Source organism: Crotalus tigris, unplaced genomic scaffold (genome assembly GCF_016545835.1).
Source record: "Crotalus tigris isolate CLP2741 ecotype Arizona unplaced genomic scaffold, ASM1654583v1 scf7180000023864.505019, whole genome shotgun sequence".
Taxonomy (NCBI): Eukaryota; Metazoa; Chordata; class Lepidosauria; order Squamata; family Viperidae; genus Crotalus; species Crotalus tigris.
The window spans coordinates 420331-434420 of NW_024100235.1; the positions used below are offsets into that span (position 1 = coordinate 420331).

A 14090-nucleotide genomic window follows, 5' to 3' on the forward strand; every position below is an offset into this window, starting at 1 on the left:
TTCTCCGCAGACCTAAGCAAGGGCTCTTTGTGTCCCCTCACCGCTCCTTGCCTGAACTAAAAAACGAATAAGGAAAGCAAAGTTTTCCGGCGAGATTAACCCCCACCCCCATCCCAGCCAAGGAGAGCAGCCCCAGCGACCTGCCTCCAGGTCGCAAACCCTCTCCCCCTTTTCCCTTTCGGAGTCAACCCTCCGCGCCTCCGATCTCCGACCCTTGCCTCACCTCCGGGCGCTTCTCCGGCTCTCCTTTGCCTTTCTCCAGCACCGCCGCTATCCAAACTAGGAGTAGCAATATCCACTCAAGAGGCTGCCAAGAGACGCCGTCTCCATCCAATGCATGATCATGATCTCCGTGTGTATCGAGGCATGTACGGGAGAGGCTGCAATTTGGGGTTTCGGCAGAGGATCCGTTCTTTCAGAACCGGATACTCCTCGTTTACAAGGTCCTTGAGGGCGAAGCTGAGGGGATCTCCTATTGCTCAACAGAAGAAACAGCCTGGACAGAAAAGGGGATTGATGATGGTGCGAGGAGGTGGGAATCGGAGGGAGAACGCCAGGGAGCGAAAGCAGGTTTGCGCAGGCGCAGGACAGAAGACACTCAGCGTGCGCGGTAGCCCCCTCGTGCTTCCCACCTCCTAAGTCCTGCAACCAGAACCAGTTACCCTATAGGCGAAGGGGGCGTGGCGGGGTGCGCGACAGTCGGGGGGGGGTCTTTTTCTGCCCACGCGCGGCCCCCGCTTCCCGCCCATCTTTAGCGTAGCTTAATATCGCCTGGTTGACTTCCCTCCTCTTTTCTGGAAAGTGCTGCTTTGCCACACCGACGTCCCTGGCCTTACCTTTGCCCTATCTCGCTTATAGCGTGGGCGCCCTTTCCCTGGTAGTGTTTGTTAAGGGAGAGGAAAAGAGGAGATGGGGTCGGACAGGGTAGGGAATTGTGTGTACGTAAGGGAGAACAGAGTGCTCCTCTTCCGTACGGTTTTTAGGCGCTTAAATTTCTTGCCGCATGAGCTGTTCTACAGCATCGTCTCCTAGATCGGCGTTCAGTACTTGCCACAGAAGTGTTCCTGGAGGAATAGAATCAAGATCACCTCTTTGTAAGGCCTTAGTAAGACCACACGTGGAATATTGATCACCACTATATAAAAAAGATGTTGAAATTCTGGAAAGAGAGCAGAGAAGAATACCAAAGATGGTTAGGGGATGGGGGCTGAAACATGAAGAACGATTGCAGGAATTAGGTATGTCTAGTCCAATGGTTCTCAACCTTTTTAATGCCGTGACCCCCAACCGGTCGTAAGTTGAGGACTACTCAACTGGTGCAGCACAGTTTGCAGAATGGGACTTTTTGCAGGCTCAGCAGGGCAGAGACAGCCTGGACAATTCCTATTGGCTTTTGAAAGCTAATAGAATTAGACTCTATTCAAGAGAGTCTATTCTATTGGCTTTCAAAAGCCAATAGAATAAAAGGGAGTAGCAGATCTAAGGAAAAGGGGACTGTGTTGTTTGGCGACCCCCGTGGTCGTTCGACCTCAAATGGGGTCCAGACCCACAGGTTGAGAACCACTGGTCTAGTCTAATGAAATAAAGGGCTAGGAGCGACATAGTAGCAATGTTCCAATATTTGAGGGCCTGCCAAAGAGAAGAGGGGGTCAACCTATTTTGCAAAGCACCAGAAGGCAAGACAAGGAAAAATGGATGGAAACTAATCGAGGAGAGAAGCAACTGAGAACTAAGGAGAAATGTTCTAACAGTTGGAACAATTAACCAGTGGAACATCTTGCCTTCAGAAATTATGGAGGTTTATAAGAAGAGACTGGCAGGCATTTGTCTGAAATTGTATAGATTCTCCTGCTTGAGTAGGGGGTTGGACTAGAGGACCTCCAAGTTCCCTTACAGCTCTTGTTTTTTAAAAAAAGGACAAAACAAGGGGAAGATATTGAAATGCATTGGAAGTGCATGTAGGTTTGTGTGAGAGAAAGGAATTGGAAGGTGTCTTCCAGGGGCTCCTGGGGAACTTCCTTGAGGTGTGTGTGCGCGTGTGGCACATGAAATTAGTAAATGTTCCGATTGCAATTGCTGAAAAGCCACCAGAAAGCTAGGAACAATGAAGCTTGCTGAAATTGTGCATTTGATCAAAAGTTCACCCTGTCCCTAAGAAAATTGTAATGCCAATATGCCTAAAAATAAATTAGTGTACATAAAGTGTTTTTGAATTTTATTGTATACAACGTATGATATTATTTTACACACTGAATGATGCACTAAAATAATTGTTGTCAATGAGCAAATTTATTTAACTGTCCCTCTTAATTTTAGGAAATTAACAAAAATGTAGATAAAATAATATAAAAAAACCCCATAAAACAATACCAAACTGAAAAATTATAAAATATCTCACAACTAAAAACAGACAAAAAAAAAACCCCATCCATATCAGGATTCATTAACAGTGCCTGAGGAGAAAGCCAGGATCTCAAGACGTTTTAGGAAGTCAACAGGATTCAGAAAGTCAACAGAAAGTTCTTCAGAGGGGAAGCAGGTCCTTGCCAGTCTTCGTTGGTGGGGGTGATTCTGCCATCCATCTCCACACTCTCCATTCCTGAAGCCATCCATCTATATGCAGACAGAACTCTCTGTATATAATGTACGATTATTATTCTACCCACTGAATTATTATTCTACCCACTGGTAGCTAAAGGAAAATAATGGTGTTCAATGAGCAACTTTATTTAACTGTTTATTTAACAAAAAAGTTGATAAAATGATAACATAAAAGAAATTAATAAAAGACTACCAAATTGAAAAATGATCACATCTCAAGACTAACAACAAAAACAAGCAGAAATTTCCTCAGGAGAAAGCAGTTCCTCGTGGGGCTTTGCTGGTGTGGGTGATTCCACCATCCATCTCCGTAGCCTCCATTCCTGAAGCTGTCCGTCTATATGCAGACAGAAGAACAGAACAGAATACCAAGAGTTGGAAGGGACCTTGGAGGTCTTCTACTCCAACCCCCTACTCATGAACAGATTGTTCCCAGCATCGCCTCCATCTGTCTGCTCTGCTAAATAGCGAACTTATGGTGCAGCCCATCAATAAGGGCGAGACTGCCTCCTTGTCAACAAAAGAGCTGCCCATTGCTGTTCCTGCCTGTTCTCAGATGAGTGCAGAAAGCAGTTCCTCCTCAAAACTAACCATCTGCAGCTGCATGCTTTCCCAACCGGAAGCCTCAGGGCTGTCCTTATGCACCTGTGCTCCAGCCAAATCCCTCTCCGCTGGCTGCTCAGAGGCATTGACCAACTCACCTCCTGATGTGCCTGGGACTGGTTCATCCTCCTCTGATCTGCCATCTGAAGAGGCATCTGGGGGAATCTTCAAAGGCTATTATTAGAACCACACAGTTTCTGTAAAAGTACAAATCCTTGCTGACTCTGGAGCTACTTGTAATTGCCCTCCGCTCTTCCCAGATAGCATATTGGACACCTATCGATCTGAAGGGGTCATTTTTTGGCATCATAGCTTACAGTCTTTTGATACTTTTCATGGGGTGTTCTTACTAAGGACACTGAAGAGGGTTGCCATTTCTTTCACCGGTGGACCATGTTGTGTCAGCACTCTCCACTGACCTGTCTGCCTTGGGTGGCCTTGCACAGCAGAGCTCATTGCTTCATTGAACTGCCCAAGATTCTTTGACATGACAAAGCAGTGATCCATGAACAGGCTCAAATAGATTCCTATTAAATTAGACACTGAGGAACAGGGAGCCCTCCTCCAGTCTGCTAAGATTCTCCAGTGTGGCTTCCTCTTCTTCGGGAGAATCCTGTGAATGGCAATGATTCATCTTTAGCCATCAGGAAAAAGACACTCAGAATATTGAACAGTAATGTCCATCAGGAACAATGCCTCTGTTGTTGAACACATCTCCAGAGTTAGAGGAGTCCCCACCCCCACCTCAAAAGTAGGCTTTTTACTTTTTGCCTGTTAAAGCCCTGCCCAGAAACAGCAGGGTGCTAGAGATGATGACGCACAAAAGGAAAGGGATAAGGAGGGTCAGTCATATCCATGTAGGACACCAGTCCACTGCACTGGGCCCTTCCCTGCTGCTTTGCGGTAAATCAACCAATCACAACAGAGCTTGGATGCTTAAAGTTAGCCTAAGTATGTTGTCCCAAAGGCCAGGTGTCACCTTGCTCCACTGCCCAAAACCCTCCAGCACAGTTCACTCAGATTAGGAGAACTGAATAGAGGGTCTCTATCCCTGCCCAAGAGAAAACACTTTGTCTTTCTTACCCACAGACTGGAAGAAAGGCTGGCCTCCGAAGCCTCTGCAGCCTGCTCTCAGCTTCCCTCAGACTCCTCATCCAAGAGGGCAGAAATGGAGTTGAAATCCTCCAGGCTGTTGATCCCGGAGCCTACCTGGACTTCCATTGAATCCTGCAAATGACAGTATCGAGGCTAAATCCTAAGCTTTCTGCATCCCAATAAGATTGCTAAAGGACAGGGTGCATTCAGGCCCTGTGTGCCAACAGCAAGAGAGCCTCCATTGGCCCCATTGCCAAAACTTTCTTACCTCCGAGGTGTGCGTCTTCTCCCCAGTAGGAGAGAACTGCTCTTCCACCAGCTGGTCTTCTTCATCCTGAAATAACAATGCAAAGATTCTGTCTGTTGGCATCTCTACAAATCCGCAGAGACAGGGCTTCTTCTTTTATCAGGGTAGAAGCTGTTCAAGCCTTACCGATTCAGTGCAGGTCTCCAAAATGGGGAGGAGTTGCGGCCTCCAGTGCTCTTGCTCTTCCTCTCTGGGGAGAGAAACGAAGAGGCCAAAGGTAAAAAGGAGCCACGGGCCCTTTTTTAAAATGTGGTCACGTGGAGGCTCTAAGAACCCTTCCAGCTGGCCTGCCAAGGGGATTAGCCTGCCCAAGGGGTTGCCCTGAGTCATTCTTCCTTTAGCAGAGGCAGAGGGCAGAGATGCCTCCCCTCTGCAAAGGTTTCACCCTCCGAGGTGTTACCTACCTTGATAAGCAGGCACTGCTTTCCTCCTGCATGTCCCTTGGTCGGTATTCTTCCGAAGGATCCTGAAATAACAATGTAATGTTGGCATATCAACAAACCCGCAGTGAAAGGGCTTCTGCATGGTGAGGAGCTGGTCTGGGCTTACCGACTCAGTGCAGGTCTCTGAGATGGTTGAGAGCCGCGGCCTCCACTTTGTTATGTGCTCATTTCTGGGGGGAGAATGAAGGGACTTTTCTAGCCCTTCTCTTTAGGTCTTTAGTGCGGCCACCTTTTGGAGGGCTTCAGAATCCTTCAGTTGAGAACACATACAGTACCATATTGAAATGAGAACGGGTGTCACATATTCTGTCTGATTCTTTAGGTGGTTGCACGAACACCCATCAAAACCTGCAAGTAACAATTGTACATTGAAGGTATAAATTAAAAGTGCATGTGGTAGAACGTTATATCTTTCTCAGGGGGAAAGCTGCACTCCACAGAGAAAAGAGACAGCAGATCATGGAAAACTTGGCTGATAGAAAAAGGCTCAAAATGGCTCTTTCTTAGAATGTCCCAGTATTTCCCTTCCAAGCTATCAAGATCTTTCCCCGAATCGAAAAGGCTCCTCTTGACTTTGCTAGGCTGGCCAGGTTCCCCCAAGTGAGAATTCCTCTTTCCCCACCCAGTTTTGAGGCATGAACCCTGACTGGCCATGTCGTAGAAGCGTCCTTACACCTGGGAAGGAAGTTGATTCTTCATCATGAAGATGTGTCTCCCATTCTCCCTGCTGGTCGTCCTGTTTCTATGCCTCGTCAGTGCTGGCCAAAAGAAGAAGGTGACCTGTCAAAGGTTATCCATCTAGGTCTGCCTCTCCTTTCTAAGACCGACCATTCAGTCTATCCATCATTTTGCCTCTGCAAGCCCCTTACAGACAAGAAGCCATCTTGGGGAGAGGCTCTTAGACCTGTACTTTCCTGTCAAGAGGTAAAGGAAGGTACTCTACGTCGCTCTTCATGCAGCAGAAGAGCGCCGAACATATTTTCCAGATGTTCTGTGAAGAGAAGAGAAATAGGCGTGAGTCAGTCAAAAGAGTTGAAAAGCATGACTTTCTCCCCTACTGCCAGTTTTTGGGCAGCTGAGATGGCCACATTTATTCTAAAAAACCATCGTACAGCCATGATCCCAAGCAGCTGTTCATATTTCCACTGCACCTGTTGGTGACTTTTCAGGGAAACTGACAACCTTGCTCCCTCAGCAACCAGGTAAACACTGGCCACATTCTAAACCTGTCCAAGGAGGGCAGCTCACCTGGGTTTAGCAGTGTCTGGGCCTCAATCCTGTCTGCTTAGATGAAAATATCCTTTCTTTTTGCTAATACACATTTTCAGATTTGTGTTTAAGGGGCCCTGCACTCTTTATACAGAGTGCCACTCAAACCAGGAGAGGTCTGCAGCATCAGAAGGAGGTTCACAGGTTCAACCCCTTAATTGTGACATGGACACCAGTGGGGGTGAGGATTACTTCGAAAGGATCCGCACATGTTGTCACCTTTCCAGTGCAACCCCCAAAGGTCTTTCCAGGAATCCTTAGTATAGAGTATTTGAGTAGCTCGGTTACTGTGGTCAGCAGCTTAGAGGAGTGCTTGATATGTGGGAAACTTGGAAAATGCTGATAAGTTGGAAGTTATCTCTAGATAATAAAACTTTGTTTATTTCAATTATCATTTCTGGGACTGATGATGGGATTAGAAAGACAAAGACCCCTAAAATCTACATCCCCCCACCCAAAATCTAAAGTCATATCCTTTAGGACATAATAGGATTAACCCACCATTAGAATACCAAAAGGGCACACTGAACCTCAGGTCAAAGTTCATGACACAAGAAAAAGAACCTCAAGTACAAAGCCCAAAGGAGGTATAAAAATCCACCACTCCCAGCTCCATTTTGCAAGCTGCTCCAGAGCCTCATGCTATTGTGGTTCTGCTCTTGAATAACAAGAACCTTCTTTCTCAAGCAGTCTCCATTTTATTTATTCCCGTCTTGGACTGCACCCTGATGAAGATTTCTTTCAACTTAGTAAACATGAAGCACACATTTTAAATTGAAAACGTAGTGCCGATTAGCAAGTTTACTGAGAGGGGAATATCAAAGCAAGGTATGCTATGTTGCCATTTAGGTGATAATTTTTATTTACAGTTTAATTGAAATCACTGTGCATGGAAATTGTTTGTGTCCAGTTAGGACATACACTTTCCCTGCCATTTTAGCTGTCCCATTTGTATATCTTATATACATATTTCGCTAGTGTATGCATTGTAGCAACAACCTAGCGTGACTTGCAAGAAATTATAGCCTCTTAGCCACTGTAACTTGGGTATTGTTCTGTAAAATTCCTTATATTTTTTCACACTTACGTCCGTTGCAGCAGCCCCATGGTCACATGATCAATATTCAGATGCTTGGCAACTGACTCATGTTTATGACGGTAGCAATGTCCCAGGGTCATGTGATCAGCTTTTGCATCCTTCTGGCAAGCAAAAGTAATGGGGAAGCCAGATTATCTTAAGAACTGTGTTACTATCTTAACAACAGCAGTGATCTACTTAACAACTGTGGCAAGAAAAGTCGTAAAATGGGGCATTAGTCACTTAACAAATGTTCCATTTAGCAACATCAATTTGGGGATCAATAGTGGTAAGTTGAGGACTACCTGTATGTAACTGAGGAACCTCCATTAATATTGTAACTGAATACTAATTCACTGTATCCTCTCGAACGGCAGAAAAAAATGGGACAAAACTGAGACAAAGAATTTTTCTGAAATTCTGCATTTATTCAAAAGTTCACCCTATTCCTAACAAAAGTGTAATGAAAATAGGCCTAAACTAAATTAGTGCATATAAAGTCTTTTTTAGTTTTATTGTCTGAACAATAACAAGAACAACAACAAGAAATACAAGAACAACTATAACAAGTACAACAACAAGAACAACAGCACACAAAAATCCTCGGGGAAAAGTGGCTCGTCGCTGGTCTTCACCGCTGCGGCTGATTCCGCCATCCATCACTGTCCGTCTATATGCAGATAGAAGAACAGAACAGAATACCCAGAGTTGGAAGGGACCTTGGAGGTCTTTTACTCCAACACCGTACTCATGAACACATTGTTCCCAGCATCGCCTCCATCTGTCTGCTGTGCTAAATAGCCAACTTACGGTGCAGCCTATCAAGAAGGATGAGATTGCCTCCTCGTGAGTAAAAGAGCTGCCTTTTGCTGCTCCTGCCTTTTCTCTGCCCTACCTGTTCTCGGATGAGTGTAGAAAGCAGTTCCTCCTCCAAACTAACCATCTGCAGCTGCGAGCTTTCTCAGCCAGAAGCCTCAGGGCTGTCCTGCTGCACCTGTGCTCCAGCCAAATTACTCTCTGTTGGCTGCTTGGAGGCATTGATTAACTCACCTGCTGATGTGCCTGGGACTGGTTCATCCTCCTCCGATCTGCCATCCGGAGAGGCATCTGGGGAAGCGTCTGGGGGAATAATCAAAGGCTTTTCTTAGAACCACATGCTTTCTATAAAAGTACAAACACTTTGTTCATTCTGGAGTTATTTTTGATATTTTCCTCGGGTTTTCTTAGTAAGGACACTGGAGAGGGTTGCCATTTCTTTCTCCAATGGACCACATTTTGTCAGCACTCTCCACTATGACTGTGTGAGTAGGGTGACCCTGCTTCATTGAGCTTTGTAAGACTGCGACACAACGTTCCTGGTTTTTTTCCCTACGGACGACAACAGACACACTGTCAGCAGTGATCCACGAAGAGGCTAATATAGGTACCTCTTTTAATTAGAGACTGAGGTCCAGAGAGTCTTCCAGGCTGCTGAGATTGTCCAGCGTGGCTTCCCCTTCTTCGGGAGAATCCTGTGAATGACAATGATTCCTCTTTAGCCATCAGTGAAAAGAGACTCAGAATTCCTAAAAGAGGTCCTATTGAATCAGGATCCCCATAAGGAACAATGCTTCTGTTGCAATCCCCACCCCTAGCGTACCCATTCCTGCAGAAATGCAGGTTCTCTACTCTTTGCCTGTTAAAGCTGTGCCTGCAAACAGGAAAGGGATAAGCAGGGTGGGTCATATCCATATAGGACATCAGTCCACTGCAGTGGGCCCTTCCCTGCTGCTTTGCAGTAAATCAATCACAGCAGAAATTGGGTGCATATGGTCAGCCTAAGTATGCTCTTCCCAAGCGCCAGGTGTCATTTTGCTCCACTGCCCAGAGCCCTCCAGCACAGTTCACTCAGATTAGGAGAACTGAATAGAGGGACTCTATCCTTCCCCAAGAGAAAACACTTTGTCTTTCTTACCCACAGACTGGAAGAAAGGCTGGCCTCCAAAGCCTCTGCAGCCTGCTCCCAGCTTCCCTCAGACACCTCATCCAAGAGGGCAGAAATGGAGTCGAAATCCTCCAGGCTGTTGATCCCGGAGCCCACCTGGACTTCCATCGAATCCTTTGAATGAGGGTATCAAGGATAAATCCTAACCTTTCTGCATCCCAGTAAGATTGCTCAAGGATAGGGTGCGTTCAGGCCCTGTGTGCCAACAGCAAGAGAGCCTCCATCGGCCCCATTGCCAAATCTTTCTTACCTCCGAGGTATGCGTCTTCTCCCCAGTGGGAGAGAGCTCCTCTTCTGCCGGCTGGTCTTCTTCATCTTGAAATAACAATGCAAAGATTCTGTCTGTTGCCATCTCCACAAATCCGCAGAGAGAGGGCTTCTTCTTTTAGCGGAGTAGAAGCTGTTCAGGCCTTAACGATTCAGTGCAGGTCTCCAAAATGGGAGGGAGTCGCAGCCTCCAGTGCTCTTGCTCTTCCTCTCTGGGGAGAGAAACGAAGAGGCCAAAGAACAAAAGTAGCCCTGGGCCCTTTTTTAAAAAGTGGTGACGTGGAGGCTCTAAGAACCCTTCCAGCTGGCCTGCCAAGGGGATTGGCCTGCCAAAGGGGCTGCCCTCAGTCATTCTTCCTTTGCAGAGGCAGAGGGCAGAGATGCCTCCCTTCTGCAAAGGTTTCACCCTCCGAGGTGTTACCTACCTTGATAAGCAGGCACTGCTTTCCTCCTGCACGTCGTCCCTTGGTTGGCATTCTTCCGAAGGATCCTGAAACAACAATGCAAATATTACATCTGTAGGCATATCAACAAATCCGCAGCAAAAGGGCTTCTGCCATTACCATGGTGAGGAGCTGGTCTGGGCTTACCGACTCAGTGCAGGTCTCCGAAATGGTTGATAGCCACGGCCTCCACTTCATTATGTTCTCATTTCTGGGGAGAGAATGAAGAGTCAAAGATCAAAACTAGCTATGTGATGCCTCCCCTCTGCAAACGTTTTTTCTAACCCTTTAGGGTTTAGTGCAATCACCTTTTGGGGGGCTTCAGAGTACTTCATCTGAGAACACCTACCTCATTGAAATGAGAACTGGCATGACCTCTTTCTTCCTGGGGCTCCGGGTAGTGGCACGAACACCCATCAAACCCTGCAAGTAACAAAGAGCTCAAAATGGCTCTTCCTTAGTATTTTCCAGTATTTCCCCCTCCAAGCCATCACGATCCTCTTGACTTTGCTAGGCTGACCAGCTTTTCCCAAGTGAGAATTCCTGCCTTTCCCCATCTAGTTTTGAGGCATGAACTCTGACTGGCCATGTCGCATAATCGTCCTTACCCCTGGGAAGGAAGTTGTTTCTCCATCAGACACATGAAGATGTGTCTCCCATTCTCTCTGCTGGTCATCCTGTTTTTGTGCCTCAACGGTCCTGACCAAATGAATAAGGTGACATGTCAAAGGTTATCCTTCTAGGTCTGCCTCTCCTTTCTAAGATTGGCCATTCAGCCTGCCCATCTTTTTGCCTCTGCAAGCCCCTTGGGGACCGGAGGCCTTCTTGGGAAGAGGCTCTTAGAGACCCTGCAGTCCATCAATGGTGTCCCACCCTGCCCAGGTTTGAGGAGAAGGAGGTGGTACCTGTCTGGAGGCCAAGGAAGGTCCTCTACATTGCTCTTACGCAGCAGAAAAGCACCAAACATCTTTTCCAGATGTTCTATGACGAGAAGTAGACATAAGTCAGTCAGAAGAGTTGGGAAGTTTGACTTTCTCCCCTACTGCCAGTTTCTGAGATGGCCACACTTACCCTAAAAAACCGTCGTACAGCCATGACCCGAAGCAGCTGTTGGTCCTTTCACTGCAAGAAGGCAGAATGGGCAGCTGGGCCCTGGTTGGTGGCTTTTCAGCTGGGCCCTGGCAACCAGGTAAACAATGGCCACATTCTAAACCTGCCCAAGGTCTGGGCCTCAATTCTGTCTGCTTAGATGAAAATATCCTTTCTTTTTTCTAATATACATTTTCAGATTTGTCTTTAAGGGGCCCTGAACTCTTTATACAGAGTGCCACTCAAACCAGGAGAGATCTGCAGCATCAGAAGGAGGATCACAGGTGCAACCCCTTAATTGTGACATGGACACCAGTGGGGGTGAGGATTACTTGGAAAGGATCCGCACATGTTGTCACCTTTCCAGTGCAACTCCCAAAGGTCTTTCCAGGAATCCAAGGGGCTTTTCTTCTTGAGGTTGCCAGTCTAGCCAGGTTTCCCAGGAGATATTTTCTCCCCAAAGCCACGCAGACTTCAGGCATGACCTCCCCAGTAGCCATGTTGCAAAAGGTTACTTTGAGCCTTCAGCGTTCACTTAATGACTTTAGGATTCGCTTAAGAACTACTGTAAAAATGTTCAAAAACTTGGGTCCAATCACATGATGTCTCGACTTTTTAACTGCAACAAGATACAACTGTAATTCAGGGCTCAATCGCAGTCTCTGGTTGAGGACCACCTGTACGGATAATGTGACTTCAAGCTCAAAGAGAAAAACATTACAGATTTTTAATGACCAGGAGAGAGACGCTGTACTTAAATGTCTTCTAAATAAATGTTAAAGCATTCACTGCCCTAATAAATGAAAACATTTCTTTTTTCTTCAAGAATGGGCTTGCTAGTAGCAAATATATTCTATTTTAAATTTCCAAATATCATAAACTAGGAACAAAACCAAAAAATAAACACTACGTTCAAAGTAACCAGCTTCACAACCTATCCTTCAGTTATAGTGAAATATTAAACCACATCCTTCCCAGAAACAGAAAACCTTCGTATTTTTTTTTAAATCAGTTTGCAGGTTTATTTCCAAAATGTATATTGTTTCACCGTAGATATTTTTTTTTCTATCTCCTATAGGAAAATTCTCAATAATTTTCATATTTTAAATGCTTTTCTTGTCCTCTTTGAGTTTATAAAAATATCTAACTTTGATATAATGCCCAAAACAGGAACAAACATACTTATCGTTCTGACTGCCTTCCTGAAGGATGGGCTTCAGAGTTGTGAAGTGATTAGAGAAATTTCAAAGGAAGGTTGAGGAAAAATATTGGAAGCAGGATTAAGTACACATAGTACAGGTAGTAGTCCTCAACTTACAACAGTTCATTTAGTGACCAATGAAAGTTACAATGACACTGAATAAAGTAACTTATGACTGCTTTTCACAGTTACGATGTTTGCAGCAATCTTATGATCATGTGATCAAAATTCAGATGCTTGACAATTGGTTCATATTTATGACCATTGCTGTGTCCGGAGGTCATGCGATTTCCTTTTGCAACAGTTTGAAAAGCAAAATCAATGCAGAAGTCAGTTTCGCTTAACAACCATGTTACTAAGTTATCAAGTGCAGTGATTCATTAAACAACTGTGGGAAGAAAAATGGTAAAAGAGGCAAAACTCACTTAACAAGTGTCTCACTTAACAACAGAAATTTTGAGCTCAGTAGTCATCGTATGTGAAGGACTACTTGTGCAGGAAAATCAAATTGAGACTTGAGTCTATAACAAGCTGATATTTAATTTGAGTTTATTCCAAGAAGCTTTGAATAGGAACAAAATTGTCAATATTGTAAAATTCACATTAAAAAAACCCTGAAAATGGATTATAAACAGGTTGCCTTAGCTGTACAATATTTCTATCCAATCCTGCCTTCTTTGGCTCTAAAGATGTATTTATACAGGTAGTCCTCAACTAACAAAATAGTTCATTGGTGACCGTTGAAAATTAGAACATCACTGAAAAAAGTGATGTGAGTTTTATACTTACAACTATTGCAGTAGCCCAGTCACAGGATCATTTATTACGGTTGCAGCGTCCTGGGATCATGTAATCACCTTTTGCAAACTTCTGACAAGCCAAGTCAAAGAGAAAACCAGATTCATTTAACAACTGTATTATTAACTTCACAACTTCAGTGATTCACTTAACAGCTCTTGCAAGAAAAATCATAAAATGGAGCAAAACTCACTTAACAACTCTGTCTCTCTTAGTGACAGAAATTTTGGGCTCAGTTATGGTCATAACTGGAGAACACCCTCTAGTCTATAACGCTTAGTAGTTTTCTTAGGGCTAAGACTCCAAGCTTTCCTCCTATCTATCCTTCCACTCCCAGCTCCCAAATTTGTCACTTCCCTTCCCTCCAAGGGTATAAAGGAGGAGGAGGTACACAGTATTACTGTCCTTTGATTGATAGTTCTGAAATCCAATCATCATTCACCAAATCTCTGGGCAACAGGAAATGGCCTCCTCCTTTCCCAACAGGGGGCCTAAAAATCCAGCGTGAGCTGAGGAAGGTCTGTAGTCCCTGCGGTTTGTCCTGCTGTAGTCACCCCTCGGGCCAAGACAGGTAGTATTGTCAATTGTTTCCACAGTTTTTTTGCAATGAACACACACACACACACACACACACACACACACACACACACACACACACAATTCCATAAATAACTATAGGATTATGTTGGTGATAAAGTACCAGGGCAAAACAAGGCAAGGCAACAGAAAGGAATGGTTACACTGGATATTTGCCATTTGGGAGCAAATCTTTAAACCTTTGTGTCCATTTCTGTGTGTATGTGTGTTTGTTTATTTATTTAGCCTATAGTATGCAATATATATTAATATTTAATTGAGATTAATAAAAGACAATAAAAAATAAATGTTAGAAAGATCTGTTTTCAAATACCA

At 44.9% G+C, this 14090-nt stretch overlaps 1 protein-coding gene and 1 long non-coding RNA gene across 3 annotated transcripts in view; both read right to left on the reverse strand.

The window, feature by feature from the left end:
* The window catches only part of PLPPR1 (phospholipid phosphatase related 1), a 150328-nt gene extending 149653 nt beyond the window's left edge, over window positions 1-675 (reverse strand). For both annotated transcript variants that reach the window (XM_039322170.1, XM_039322166.1), the window contains exon 1: window positions 224-675. The gene's annotated coding sequence lies outside the window, so the exon portion shown is untranslated. The remainder of the gene's footprint in view (window positions 1-223) is intronic.
* Window positions 676-8840: 8165 nt separating this feature from the next.
* LOC120298417 lies at window positions 8841-13491 on the reverse strand. Its single transcript, XR_005554073.1, has 11 exons — window positions 13372-13491; window positions 13170-13250; window positions 11162-11880; window positions 10996-11071; window positions 10699-10789; window positions 10440-10513; window positions 10238-10301; window positions 10073-10137; window positions 9631-9859; window positions 9351-9494; window positions 8841-8907 (listed from the first exon to the last, which is right to left on the reverse strand). It is a non-coding gene; the product is annotated as an uncharacterized LOC120298417 (long non-coding RNA).
* Between the last annotated feature and the right edge of the window lie 599 nt (window positions 13492-14090).